This window comes from Phyllostomus discolor, chromosome 11, assembly GCF_004126475.2.
Source record: "Phyllostomus discolor isolate MPI-MPIP mPhyDis1 chromosome 11, mPhyDis1.pri.v3, whole genome shotgun sequence".
Classification (NCBI taxonomy): Eukaryota; Metazoa; Chordata; class Mammalia; order Chiroptera; family Phyllostomidae; genus Phyllostomus; species Phyllostomus discolor.
Window position 1 is genome coordinate 7,975,347 of NC_040913.2, and position 14,815 is coordinate 7,990,161.

At 46.2% G+C, this 14,815-nt stretch overlaps 1 protein-coding gene across 1 annotated transcript in view; it reads left to right on the forward strand.

Moving 5' to 3' along the window:
* ABCC4 (ATP binding cassette subfamily C member 4) overlaps positions 1–14,815 on the forward strand; it is a 205,236-nt gene that overhangs the window by 93,712 nt on the left and 96,709 nt on the right. The window lies entirely within an intron of this gene.

The following is a 14,815-nucleotide window of genomic DNA, read 5'->3' on the forward strand; positions in this document are numbered from 1 at the left end:
GTTTCACTGCCCCCAGTGACAGGACTCTCCGTCTTGAACCCATGTGTGGTTGTATGAAGTGTACTCAGTGTAGTCTGTGTAGTGCCATAGCCTGTGATCTACTGTTTCATAGCCTGATAGACTGGTTATTTGGGTAAAATGAATCAACTACTGTGTGGTCTTAGAGGGGCAAAGCTGGTTTTCTTTTCGTTTTTTTTTTTTAACCTTCCTTGCTCTCACCCACCTCTCTCTTTTTATTCTTTCCTCCTAAGATGTGTTTTGATAACGGTATCGTGTGTGCGTGTGAAAGAGCCACGGGGTTTTCAGCTGCCCCGGCGCCTCCTGCTCATCCTGATTGTGGCTGGAGTGGGATAGTGTCCCGTGGACGTGGTCGGTGGCCACGTGCCCTCTGCTGTGTCTGCCTGTTCCTAGTTGACTGTGGTCATCTGTCATTATGTCCCCATTTTAGTTCTATCTGATCTTTTTTAAAAAAAGATTTTATTTATTTTATTTTTAGAGAGAGGGGAAGGAAGGGAGAAAGGGAGAGAAACATCAATGTGTGGTTGTCCTTGCACACCCCGACCCAGGGACCTGGCTCACAACCCAGGCATGTGCTCTGACTGGGAATCGAACCGGTGACCCTTTGGTTCACAGGCTGGCGCTCAATCCACTGAGCCACACCAGCCAAGGCTCAGTTCTATCGGATCCTAATACACAGGTAATGCGAATATCATGTTCTTGCATCGGCAGAATCCGATTTGTTTTTTCCGTCTGGCACAAGAGGGCAGCATGATCTACATTATTTCAGGGATATAGCGAAACCTGGTTGATTTTTTTTTTTTAGAAAGCTTTCTTGGAAATACCATTTTTATAGCTAAGATCTTTGTAGTTTATAGTGTTGATATGAGATTTTATTTTTTGTCTATTTTTTTAAAAAAAGATTTTACTTATTTATTTTCAGAGAGAGGGGAAAAGGGAGAAATATTGATTGGTTGTCTCTCCTACGTGCCCTGTCTGGGGACCAGACCCACAATCTAGGCATGTGCCCTGACTGGGACTAGAACTGGCGGCCCTTGTGCCTGGCGGGATGAAGCCCAACAGCTGAGCCACACCGGTCAGGGCAATTAGGATACTTTAAAAGCATTGTCATGGTTTATTATGTTTGAAACATTAAACTCTTTTGTTCTTATAAAAAATGATTCACAGCATTGTCCCAGAACGGCTAGTAGTTCCCACTAGGTTATTTGGATTTCCTAACTGACACCTTCTCCACCTAGTAACTGGGCGCGGCAGCCGCTGGCATCGTCACCAGACATACTTTCCCTCCTAAAGGGGAGAATATGGTCATCTGTGGGACCCGAGTCAAACCGACTTCGGGGAGAAATAGGGCCACGGTTTCTTCCGCCTTCTCCCACGCCATCGGAGGCAGCAGGCACATTGTGTTCTCATCAGACGGCTCTGGAATTTCACCCTGTGCTCCCGAGACAAGAGGAGTGGATAGCTAGCTGTCCTGTTTTCTCCATGCCTCCTTATGGTGACATAACCCTTGGCCGAGTGTGTCAGTTGTCATGAATTCCAGATAAATAGTTGTTTTATTTGCTTTTGATGTGTTGATTGGGCTCTCAGACACTGAGCCGCTGGTGTCAGTGGGTGCTGTGTGTGTGTTTGTTCTCGCAGGGAAATGCAGAATGAACGCTGCGCTGTGGCCAGTGGTAGTGCCTTCTTTTCCCAGGCCCGAGTGAGTCTTCTGCCGCGTGTGTGTGTGTGTGTGTGTGTGTGTGTGTTATTTATTCCCCCGGTGTAAAAAAAAAGTGCAAATTTAGTTCTTTCCTTACAGATCAAGTTAAATGAGGGCTAAAACACCATACAGAGAGAAAAACAAACATGCCAACATCTTTTGCCACCTTTATCCTTCTGTGGAAGGTGCTTGCCCCCGTCAAGGTGTTAGGGAAAAGGAATGTTTGCGTTGGAGTTCAAGAGAGACATTTCCTCGTGTCCTCCCCCATAAAAGAAATCTAGGGTTGCCCTGAGGATGAACGTTTTCAGCCTGGCTGAGTGGGGGCGAGGCTCTCTGTAGGTGAGCTCCCAGATCTGAAGTGCCCTGGACTAGGGTGCATGTCGTGTGGGAGCTGAGGGCTGTGGGGGGTCGGGTTGGAGCTTTTGCTCTGCTTCTTTGGCCTGTAAATGGACTGCTCAGCGTCCGCTCCGAGTTGCCGAGTAAATAACCTGTGGGGAAGCGAGCTGGAGGCAACACGGGGAGCTTTTCGTACCATCCGAAAAACCGTCTTGCTGTGCCATTTATAAAATCAGTCGTCCACGTCCCGCTGCCTTGCCAGAAGCAAGAGTCATCGGTAGAGAAGAAAGATAGTTGTAAGGATACCTATTTGTCTATTCAGTTCAAATGACCAGTGGCGTGAGCGCTAAATGCATATTTTTAACAAGTATAATATTTCAGCACTGTCAAAATTACCTGGACGATAATAGACCTGTTAAATTATAGCTCTATAAGTTAAGAGCTAAGATGGCTTTGGCTCCGCACACATCAGTCTGTGCCTGTTCACACAAGCGATTCTGCTGAGCAGGGAGCGTGTTCGAACAAGAAATACTGGTCCGAAAGCCTCTGATTTATGGGAGGGGTTGTTTTGACACAGCATCCTTCAGACGATTTACAAGGCAAGGCTCCGCGTTGAAATATTTCCCCAGTGTCATCATTCGTCACCGGCATAAATATTCAGCAGCGAGGCTGGAAAATTGGTAATAGGCCCATTCTTGCCAAGTCACTCGCCGTGTTTCCTTTCAAGTGAGATCTGTTTGCGGATATGGTTAAAAGAAACGATGACTTTTCTTCCTTGAGAGCAGCTGAGCTGTAAGAAATTGAGAATAAGAATAACAACTCTCCTGACAGCTTTCATGCACTCCTCTGGCCTCGGTTGCTTTTCATTCTGGCTTAAGTCCTGTAGGCTTTTTGGGGGTGTTTTTTTTTCCTTCCTTTTCTTGCTCCGTGCACGTTGTCAAGAACATTTTTTATGAGTACATTAGTTAGTTTAACAGGCTTTTCGTGTTCAAAGGAAGAAGTTAGTCATCATCAGAGCAGCTTTGTTGCAAAACAAAAACACACATTTCCCCTTTCATTTTTCCTTGTTAATAATAACAAATGCAAGTGACTGGAAAGGGAGCGACACAAAAGATGACATCAATCATAATGGTTCTCAATAGCCGCATAAATATTATGTCTTCAGGTTTGAATGAAAACAGCTAATAGTTTGAAGTAGGTGTGGTAATTAAATCCTGTCGGCTTGTCACATATTAAAAATAATGTCGTCTCGCATCACAATGGCTGTATGTACTTAAACTCTTATCGCAGTGATAGTCAGTCATATTTTATGGGAGTTGCTCATTTACTGCTAATAGTATCATAAAAGCCTTTGTTGCGAGTTTAAATAGTTACATAATTGCATATATTTGATCACTATTGTTATTTTGTCAGCAATCTCTCTAAAGGTGATTGTTCCAGCACTTGTCTGCGGCTGGTAAATATTGCACCATTTGGGTGTACACTTTTAATCTGTTAGAATGTTCTGATTACTCCTTGTTCATGGTTTTTTTTTTTTTTTTTCCCCTCCACAAGAACCCTACGTGGAAATCCGGACGACTTAGTAACCAAAAAAGCATGGAGTCTGTGGTTGTCCAGTAACATGTTAAAGAGATGAGACCCAGGAAGGTCATGCCTTGTTTGGGGGTGGTTTCGTAACCGTGTGCTATCTCGGGAGAATGTAATGGTGGTATTCTGCTTGTGTTTTCTTATTTTTTTCACCACTGAGTATGCTGTGGCACATACATCCCTCTCATAAGTTCACTCCTTCAGTATTTGTGACCATGATGTCAGTGCCCCCACACCCCCAGGTGTTTATTGGTTTGACGGCTTAGATCTTAGAGCCGGGCTGCCTTCAGGACCTCGGGCTTCCCCTGGTGAGTCCCAGCTTCTGGTGCTAGTGTGCCGGACAGTTGGGCGCTACAGGGGATTCGTGGTGTGTGGTGATTTTATCAACTAAATAATTTTATAATCAACTCACAAGTTCTATACATAATTTACAGTCATTCAAATCCTGTCACTTAGCAGTCCCTCCCCGCCCCACCCTGGTTACTTCAGCAGTTGACCTTTTTGTGATAGAAAGTGCATCAGGCCTCCTTGTGGCATAGCTCACTGCTTTTGTACAGCCATTTCGGGAGAAACAGGAATCGTTTTGGGGGCCAGTGTCAACATGAATGAATATCGAGAAGTGTGTTCCTGAGAGCCCAGCACGTAGAAAGCATGGTCTTCCGGCACTAAGTGGGAACCAGTGCGGGTTTGCCAGATTGAAATGCCGTCCAGTTTTGCTGGAATGCCAAGTGCTTCCCCTAAAAGGGTTGATTTTTTACTGTTAATGTACTCTATTTATATATATATGTATGTGATTATAAGATCCTGAAGAGGAACCAGCAAGCAGTTACCTGTGACAGGTATGGGCAGCCGATGACCCCCGGTACCTGTCTGATGGGCATCCTCTGGCGTGGCTTTGATTCGCCACACACCTCCCCACGGTATCCCCTTCCTGAGCGCCCCCTGCCGGCAGCCCTCTGAAAAGCGTTGGTGTCTCGGACGATGGGTGAAGTGGGTCACGTTCACCAAGATGGCATTTGTTGTGTTTATTTTAACTTTTGAATTCTTGGCCCAGATGTTTTCCCTTTTCGGGCTCAGAGTTCAGGCTCTTGCCCATCCGCGGTGAAGGGCTGTCATTGGCTGTTTGCATTTGGTACTTTATTTCATGAATCCCCCTCTTTTGTTTTTCCCTTTGCATCGTTTGTTCACCGGGGCTGTCATCGGAAGATGGGATTGCGAAGCTGGTATGAGACCATGGGGTGAACCTTTACTTTCATTTTATAACTGGAATCTCATCTTCTGTGGTCATTTCCTCCCCACCCCCCTTTCTTTTAAACATTAGTACTTGTTTTGCCATCAAGAAAATGGGGGGAAAAATCCAGATATCTACCACATTGAGCCTGACATTTCATTTCACATAGAGTTGAAAGTTTAGTTGTGTTTTTTTAATCACATCTCTATAGTACTTGCCACAATTACAAGTTAAATGATAATTTAGGTAATTATGTGTTGACTGCCTGTCTCTCCTCTTAGCCTTGGGCTCTTTCTGAGCGTATGTATTGTGTTCCTCCGAAAGCCTCCCAGCCCAGGGTTGGACACACGGTAGCTGATTACTAAGTATCTGCAGGCTGGAAGGAGGAAGGGATGGTTCCAGGAGTGTATTTGCATCTCTCCGTGCCCCACCCGCGAAGAACAATGGGACTTTATAGTGTTGCAATAGAATTAGTCTTTTTGTCTTGGTTTTTATATTAAATTGAGTTTTTCTCTATAATTTGTTTCCAAGAGTAGAATTTGTAATAGATGATGTATGGTGGACACCTTGTTTCTGTTATACAAAGGCCTGGAGAGAGAAACCACATACACTGGTTCTTGGAAGCCGGGGTTCACGGAACTAGAAGGCAAGGGTCCAAGTCCCGTTGTCTGCCAATCAAGGCAACGACACCATCGAACACCTAACACATTTCCTTGGGGTTCAGTTGTGCATCGAAGACGGCTGTTGGCAGCTGTGTGGGTTAAATATTTGGTGTTTTGTAGTTTTACCCTATCAACTGCATGGCCTTAAGAAGTGAACGGGAGAACTGCATCCATTTAAAAGCACCAGCCGACTTTCAAAAACTTGCTGGAGAGGGAGGTGAGAGGCAGGGGGAGATGTCGTGGTGTCCCGGCTCTGCCAGCTGTGCCAGCCACTTTGCTTCTAGTGGCCTCCAGTTTCTAACAGGTAAAAAGGGGGGCTCTTCGCCCGTGAAGCATTCATTGGTTCTCTCCTAGGTGTTGGTTATGATCTCAAGCAATAGGGCAGAAAGTCCCTGTTTTCAAGACATTTGCAGACCTAGATAAATCAGACAAAGCATTATTTCTTCACAAAAAAAAGCAAAAAAATGGTGTGCCAATGTTCTTTTTTTTTAAAGATTTTATTTATTTATTTTTAGAGAGACAAAGGGAAGGAGAAAGAGAGGGAGAGAAATGTCGATGTGTGGTTGCCTCTCACATGCCCCCACACTGGAGACCTGGCCTGCAACCCAGGCATGTGCCCTGACTGGGAATCGAACCGGCGACCCTTTGGTTCGCAGGCTGGCACTCAGTCCACTGAGCCACGCCAGCTGGGGCATGATGTTCTGGTTCCTTACAGAAAAGATACAGATTCAAAATGTAGTACAGCCGTTGAACAGAGCTCTTGACACTAGTATACACAGAGCACGCACACTCACAAGCGTAGCCCTGTGGCAGATTTCTTTTTCATAATCGGTTATGTCAGTGGCTGGCCTTGGTTTCCTAAAATTTCCAGAAGGTATTCTGCGACTTCTAGAGGAATTGTTTTCAAAGTGAAATTGCAGCCATGGCAGTGTGAGAGGAATTTGGGAAACAAAAGCAGGTGATTCTTTATTTAAGATCCCAATCTCTAAGCGTCCAGCAAACCCAACCTGGTTTCTCATCAGTTGGGCTCTGGGCTGTGCCCGCTCTCCTGAGCCATCAGGGACTGCCTGGGTGCTGGAGTTCACCTCCAAACCGTGTCAGGGAAAGGAGAGCGAAGCTGGACTTCTCATTGTTGTCCTTTAAGGATCTACAAGCGGTTCTCTTCGGGCTCTTTAGAAGTGTGTTGTTACAAGCGCTTTGATAGTAGGTAGAGTGACACCTTCTCCAGAAGTAACCTTATCATGAAATCAGCTGTGATCTGTCGAGCACTCTTCTCGTTTTTGGTAACCGGGATTAATCCTTTAGAAACTCCCTGTTCATTTAGCTACGAAACTCTTTAATATCTAGAAAAAAAAAGACAATAAGCTTCAAAGTACAAAGTACACTTTGAGGGGAAATTTATTAAAATATTGTGGTTACATGGGATGTTATCATAAAATCAAGCTCTCTGTTCTGGAAATATTTTTCTTTCATTTCTTTTTTTTTTTTTGCATTTGCATTTTAATAGATCGTATCACACGGGGAAATGTTTCAACTTCTTGAACACCTGGAAAGTCTATTTTAGACTTGTTACGTGTCTTAGAATCTTCATCCAGACATTCTCCAAATACGGTCATGCTCCTCAGGGTAGGAAAACCCCGCCCCCTGCCCGGCTGCTGGTGGAGAGGGCGCCACTGGGCACCACCTTGCTAACTGACATCAGTGAGAGGCCCGTGTTTCTGCCCTGGCTGATTTTCCAGGCGAGGGCCCTGGTTTGGGGTGTGTAAGGCAACAATTAGTTACTGATTTTTCTCTGAACTTCAAGTGAAAGTTTCTAGAAGTGTTCTTTGGACCCAATGACTGATCTCATCCTTCAGTTTGTTTGAGGCACCCATTTCTTTTTGCTCTACACACAGACTTGAATAGGTACTGCAGTGTATGCGTATTTGTTCTTAAATCTGTTTCTTTGCGTAATATAATTCCGTATATCTAGATCAGCAGGGGTGCTTTGAGACGTCCAAATCATGGGTTAATTTTTTTCATTACTTTAAACAATCAAATATAAATTAAGAAGGAAATCGTTGTTATCTTGTGTATAGTTATTCTTAGAATTTTTTCTCCCTCCTCACCCCACCCCCTGCTAGCATCAGAATGGCTTGGACTCATACAATTTATTTCTTCTTCTTCCCTTTTTGGAGAATAAAACGGGTATTGACATCTTAAAATTGTATCTCGTGCTTATATAAATTTTCCCTATTTTCCCTTTCACTTCGCATTAAAATGCTAAAGGAATCAGCATGGTTTCATGAATTCCACCAAAAAGCAATCGTGTAGACAGAAGTGTTTCTTATGGATACTGGCTCTTAAGTGTTCGCCTTGAAACAGACCTACAAATGAGAGGAGCATCAACACGCATTTCAAGATGATGAGTAATTGGTATTACTAGAAAACTGTTTTTCTTGACCTCGGGATTGAGTAAACAGTTGTTGACACAAATAGCCAGAGAAGTAAGCGGGAGTACCTGTGTAATCTGGGCCATCAGCAGTGTGTCGTACAATCAGATAAGCTGCTGTTGACGAACAAATCGTCAAGCCTTACAGCTGGTGAACAGAGTTAGCTCCTAATGTTAGGAAATTCTAAATACTGAACGAAGAGGCCGTAATGCCCCTGGATGCCGGTTTTCCCATCTCTCACCCCTCCCTGCCCCCACGAGACACCGTAGGAGTTGAAGGTTTAATGGACCTGTGGCCTACAGGTATGTCTGCTTCTCTTGGTTCTTCTTATAATATATCAAAGTAGATACATTTCTAGATGAGGTTAGAGTTAGAAATGGTAGGTGACGAAATGAAGACCTTTTAAATTCTGGATAAACACTGGATATTTTTTAAAACTATAGCTTCTCCTTTCTGTCCCCTCAACTCTCATGTCATTTTTTATTTGATGTCAACTGAGAGAGAACCGGTTGTAGACATTCTGAAGCCACAACTTGGCCCTGGCAGGTGTGGCTCGGTGGACTGAGTGCCGACCTGTGACTCAAAGGGTCTCTGGTTCAGTTCCCAGTTAGGGCTCCTGCCTGGGCTGCAGGCCAGGTCCCCCGTTGGGGGCACACACGCAACAGGCAACCACACGCGGATGTTTCTCTCCCTCTCTTTCTCCCTCCCTTCCCCTCTCTCTAAAAACAAATAAACAAAATCTTAACCAAAAAAAAGCTCTGAATGGGCAGAGGGTTGAGAGGGAGGTCACTCCCCAGTCCCGGTTCTGCGGGGAACAGGGCTCTGGAATGGCTGTGTCGGCCACCCCAGCGGCGTGGTCGGGATCTTCTTGACCGAAGCACACTTTTCTCCCACAGCGCCGACGCGGTGTTGGGGTGAGAAGTGTGTGTGAGCGTGAGAGAGGCCTCTTTCTGTTAGATTGTCACACCAAACTAAGATTCATATTACCGGATTTTTTTTAAAAAAGAGATGTACAATTTATAGTTAGAAAATTAACCAGCAAATGAAGTGACCCTTGACTCTCTCCACCACCACCAATCAGGACAGTTACACTCTATTTCCCAGGAGTGGTTTTGAACCACCGTAGGGTTTGGGGTTGGTCGGTGGGGCCCCGTGGTACACACACGGCAGATTTGGGGATCAGCCCTGCTGGAGGTGAACTGCAACCCTGCTACAGCAGACCTCTGCTGAGTTCCTTGACCTCTCTCTCGGCCTCGACGCTACCCGTGCAGGGGGGTGATAGTCTAGCAATAGCCCTGACCATCTTCATGCGTGTTAGAACTCATATACGGGAAGCAGTTAAACCAGTGTCTAGCAAATAGCTGACATGGAGTAATTTTTAACTAAGTGACATGATAATCTTTGGGGGTTCCCCCCTTTTCTTTTTTTTTACAAAATCCAAATGAAATTGCTAATTTTGATGAAACAGTGCAGAGTGGGGAAGGGTGTGTGTGTTTTCTCAGACACAAAGGAAAAAAATAGGTAAATGACCAAGACTAACATGCCATAAAACAAAATTAAACAGCGTGTTTTTTGTGTGCTTGTTTTGTTTTTGTTTTCACTGGGGCTTGGTTTCATCCTGCAGTTCGTTTTAATTTAATTGAGTTTCACAATGAGAGCTCCATTTTGCATATGAGTACCAAACATCTGGTTTTCTTTTTGTTTGAAAATGATACGGCTGAAGTTTATTACAGGTCTATTGTGTAATGAAGGAAGTTTTATAAAGTCAATTCTGTTTAAACGGAATGTTGGAATTATTCCAGGGAAGTGGATGTACTTCCTAGGAGTAGCAGGAACTTACTTGATTTTTTTTTTTCAAAAATGCTGTCACTGGTCAAATGTAGAATACTTCTGTGTATTCACCTTTTTCAAAAAGCGTGAAAAATTGCAAATTTCACAAGTGAAAGTTAAAGTTGACCTAAGGCAGTTTCAGATTGTCGAGCCTTCCAATTTTATTCATGGGATGTTTGTAGAGACATTCCGTGGCTTGCTCGCTCCAGTTAATTCCGGGCAGTCCTTGCGCGGTGCAATCAGATGAACATTCTGACACTTGGGCGCGATACGGTTAACAGCAGCCCGGGGAGAAATTGAAATTTGGGGTTAGTTCTTATAAACCCTTGGTTGTATTTCTAAAGCAGTTAAAGGCATACCACACCCAACAGAACACATACAACTCTTCTATCCATCACGGCCGATTAGCATTAATAAGCTACCAATCTAAATGCTGTAAATCATTGCCTGGGTGTAACAGCATTGAGAAGGTGTGTGAAGAAATATATACCGGCAGTTATGGGTGGAGAGGCCTACCTGGAAACAGGTAGGTGCTGACTGGTTTAACGCCTGCCACAGAGTTGCAGTAGCCGTAGTGGGGCAGGGCGTGCCTAACTAGTCCTGAACCAGTGTTCACCCTCCGTGGTGGCTGTGAGGCTTCTGCTGTGAAACTCACGGCTGCTGTCATCCTGGGAACTCGCTGAGAAATAATGCGATAGATAAAAGCGTAAGAAAACCAAAACGGTGTTGTTTGTAAAGATGTCAGAGGATCATTCTATTGGTTTTCATGCACCCTCTGATGTTCCCGAGACCTGTTGCATAGTAGAGATGTCATCTGTTGGCAGTTAGGATCTCGTTCCCCGTCAAACTGAAGATCAGCTTGAAGTGGAATAGATTTGGAAAATTTCCTCACGGCTTGTCTTTTTATGGCAAGGTCGCAAATTTATCTGAAAGTTTAAACTAATCAACGTGCTGTCATTTCCATTGTCTCGTGTCATCTTCAATAGCAACAAAGTAACAAGAACTCTGGGGCAATCTCTTGCATCTCCGGAGCTATGCACAGCTGGTTCATGCCCTTCCCCTCCTCCTTGCCCAATCCTTTTGTTACTGTCACCATCGAGGGTTTTTTTGGGGGGTGAGGGGAGGAGCCACAGTGATAGGGTACCTGTAATTGAAAATGAAGGAACCAGATTGCCCCTCATCACTAATCAGCGTACAGACTTGAACTCAACACCCACTGAGCATCCCCATTCGCCAGGGCGCTGGGAATTTTGCACACGGTAACCAGATACTGTGTTCTGAGTTCTGCATGGGCGCTTTCTAAAGGCATGCCACCCACTGCTGTGTCTTATAATATTCCACACCACAATGGTGGCTGTTAAGGTAAAGGCTATGTGTAGTGTAGTATTTCCTATGAAATGAATGTGGACATCGCATTAGTCAGAAATATTTTCAAAAATTGAGAAAAGTCACATGACCTGGACAATCCATCACATAGAACAGGTGTTACAAGGTGTGTGTAATGGGGGGGTGTGAGTATCTTGAGTGTTTGTGTGTGTTGCTATGGAAACTTTAATTTGAGTTACAAATAAGTGAGTAAGAAGTATTTCAGATTCTTTGGTCTTCATCTTCCTCCTTCTTGTTACTCAGCTTTTATTGATACATGAGCTCTCTTGCCTTTATCAGTTTTCCCAGAACAGGTCAGAATCTTTCCCTCATAGGACAGGTTCCTGCTTCTGAAAATGCGATGATGACTTTCGCCTCTTATTGTGGCACTGCGTTATAGAGAGACTTCTTCACCAGTACATGGTCATGACTTCTTAAAATGTTTGTAATTCTATAACTGATCATGTGCTGGGGAAAGCTTAGCTCTGAAATCCATGGTATTTGGCACTGTAAGGGGCAAAGTGGGACCCTAGTGTCATAGCGAGCTCTTCTTTGCCACTCAAGTCCTGTCTGGGGCTGGAAGCAACTCAGCACTTGGTGTGAACTTGGTAACTTCTAGAGAGAGATGGAAAGAGGGAGGAGATGAGAGAGAGAGAGAGAGAGGGAGGGAGGGAGGGAGGGGGGGAGAGAGAGAGAGGAGAAGAACTCAAAAATCCTATCCAATTAGACATACTGTTAATCATTCAAAGATGTCGTTAATCATTTGCGTAAAGACAAAACTACCTTCAGGTAGGCAGTTCCATGTTTAACTGGTTTTGTATAGACTTTCCATGGGAGACGAGCGAGGACTCAGTAAGTGGAGTGGACGGAACGGAGCTCTGAGAAGGCTCCTGTTGGGAAAACAGCAAAACGACGTTCTGTATCGCAGGGATCCCGTCTGGCTGTGGCATCGGCTGGAAGAGACGGGGGCAGTAGGAGACGGGGCCAGCCCTCCCGCTGCTCTGCTGCAGACGAACCTGGTTACTGGTGTCTGGTGGCTCAGAGCCCAGCTTGTCACGGGCGCAGAGGGTGTGGGAATGGCAGCCGGAGCCACAGGTTTATTGATCTTGATGAAATCCCATTGGAGATCACCATATTTCTCCGTCTTAGGTTTTTATCCAGGCCTTGGTACACGGTTCACTTTTCAGCTACTTGCTTTCTTAAGTTTGTCCTCTACAGAAGTCAAATAATATTGGGAAATTTGCAGGAAAATTGTATCTAGGAAACCTAATGTCTTTATGAGGCTTAATAGATACATATTTTTTAATCCTCACCCGAGGGCATGCTCAGAGACAGGGATGGAAGGAGGGAGAGAAACGTTCATGTGAGAGAAGAACATAGATTAGCTGCCCCCCGTGTGCTCCGAACCCCTGACCCAGGCATGTGCCCGACTGGGAATCAAATTCACGACGTTTTGGTCCATGGGACGATGCTCCAACCAACTCAGCCAACTGGCCAGGGCTACAAGGCTCAATGTTTCATAACAAGACACTCATTTTTGCTGGTTCGCTTTATCACAAACAGTATAAGGGTGGTCGGATCTAACCCTAACTGCAGCCATCTTTTAGTTTTTGTTGCATGCTTCGGTATATAGCTTAGGTGTGTCCCTGTTTTCCTCGCTCCGGGAAACCCTGTTTCCGGTGTGCTTCATGTTCTGACGGTCTTCTTAGAAGGTCACACACAGGAATAGGTTTCCTGAACAAAGCCTGCCATTCGCCCTTGGGGGCGCGGCTGGCTCCCCGGGTGGTTGGACCCGCTTCTCCTTTGTTGGGGTGAACGTCACAGCCTTGTGGTCTCCCGCCCCTGACCCCTGCGCCGACCCAGCCTGCCTCCTGCAGTTCTTATCAAATGCTGGCTAGAACATATGAAGGATCATGTATCAAAAATGCCATTCCTTTCTCTCTGCCATGTACTCTGCAGCTTAGTCAGAGAGAGCCTATATGGAGCTTTACATTCATGGAACATCCCGTGTTCTCTCTCTTTCCATCGCATTGTAGAGGAGTCTTAAATTCCTTGACGTTCTGGAGACTTTCTGTTTTCTTTGCCAACTTGGAGGACACAGGCCAGGCCAGAAGGGCTGGGTGGGAAGGAGGGCACCCAGATAGAACGTTGGAGGACCGCAGTGGCACCAGGGGGAACAGGGAATGAGCCAGCCCAGCCCGATGACACAACACGCAGTGAGCGTTGGTCCGAGGAGGGAAAGGCTGGCTCTGCTGGGCTCTCCCCTCTGTCGATGCTCCGATGGCGTCTCAGGGCACGCGGCCCTGAGCTGGCCGGCAGCTTCTGAGTCGTAGTAACCCCTTGGTGGATTGAAGCTCTCTCGCCCCTTTCCGAGGAGCGTAGTGGCAGCCGCAGAACTGTGGCTGCTGGGTGCCACAGCTGAAAGGACACGTTTCTGTGCTGGGCAGCGGGCCATCCATCGAGGCCTGGGGAGCCCGTGACCGCCCCCCCCAGGGGGGTGCGTCCTACCATGCTTTTGCTTCATTGCTAGCCCGAGTGGGTCCTGCTTAGTGCCACCACGATTCCAATGCTGGTGAGGAACACAGTCCAGGTCGTGGTCTGAAAGGACGTGGAGGTCCTGCGGAAGCCCGGGTTGCCCCTAAGGTGCGTGAACAGCCTGTGCAGTGGAGCCCTTGGAGGGGAGTATTTGCTCGTGTAGGTGACACTAGCAGACAGACCCTGAGGGTGATGGCGATGCTGGCCAGCACATGCATTTGGAGGGGGAAGGGGGAAGACCTAGCGTGCAGAAATCAGCCGTGGAAATCCATAAATACCAGGCCAGGAGCATTCCTGCCCACGCGCCAGGTGGATTTTACCAGGAGGGGTGATGGGCGGGTAGCGTGTGCAGATCCTTCCGACTGAGGGTTCCTGACCGTCTTCAACCTCCGGCTGAATGAGTTCCTTACAGATTTCAAACCTCCAAGCCCTTCTCCACTCCCCTTAGCTTACAGGTTTTTGAACGAATGCGTGAAAAGCAGTGATTCCGTGGAGCGGCCTAACCTTTGGTAGCCTGGGCTACTGGGAAGGTGTGCGGTTGGTTTTGTGCGCTTGAGCAAGGAGAGATGTTTCAGCTCCACATCAGGCTTTAGCACACCTGCAAATTCCTTGGGTCGTCTGTAGCTTGTTATCAGGCTGTCTGTTTAAAGTTAAATTTATCGGTATAACACGGGTTAATAATGTTACGTAAGTTTCAGGTGTACGGTTTTATAACACACCGTCTGTAGATTGCCTGGTGCCTCACCACCCAAGGTCTGATCTCCTGCTGTCACCACGTATGGGCCCCCTTGACCCTCTTCATCCTCCCCTCCCACCCCCTGCCCCTCTGGTAACCTCCATCCTGTTGTCTGTGCCCGTGAGGTTGTTCGTTTGTTTGTTGCTTTCCGTTTTATGTCCCACCTGTGAGGGAAATCATACAGTTCTTGTCCTCTTTTGTCGGACTTAGTTCCCTTAGCATGACACTCTCCAGAGCCATTCACGTGGTTGCCGATGGCGACAGTTCATCATTTTCTATGCCTGCGTGGTGTTCCGCTTTGTGCGTGCCCCCCAACTTCCTTATCCAGCCGTCCGTCAGGCCTCGCATGGGTCGTTTCCATGTACTGGCGACCGTGAATGATGC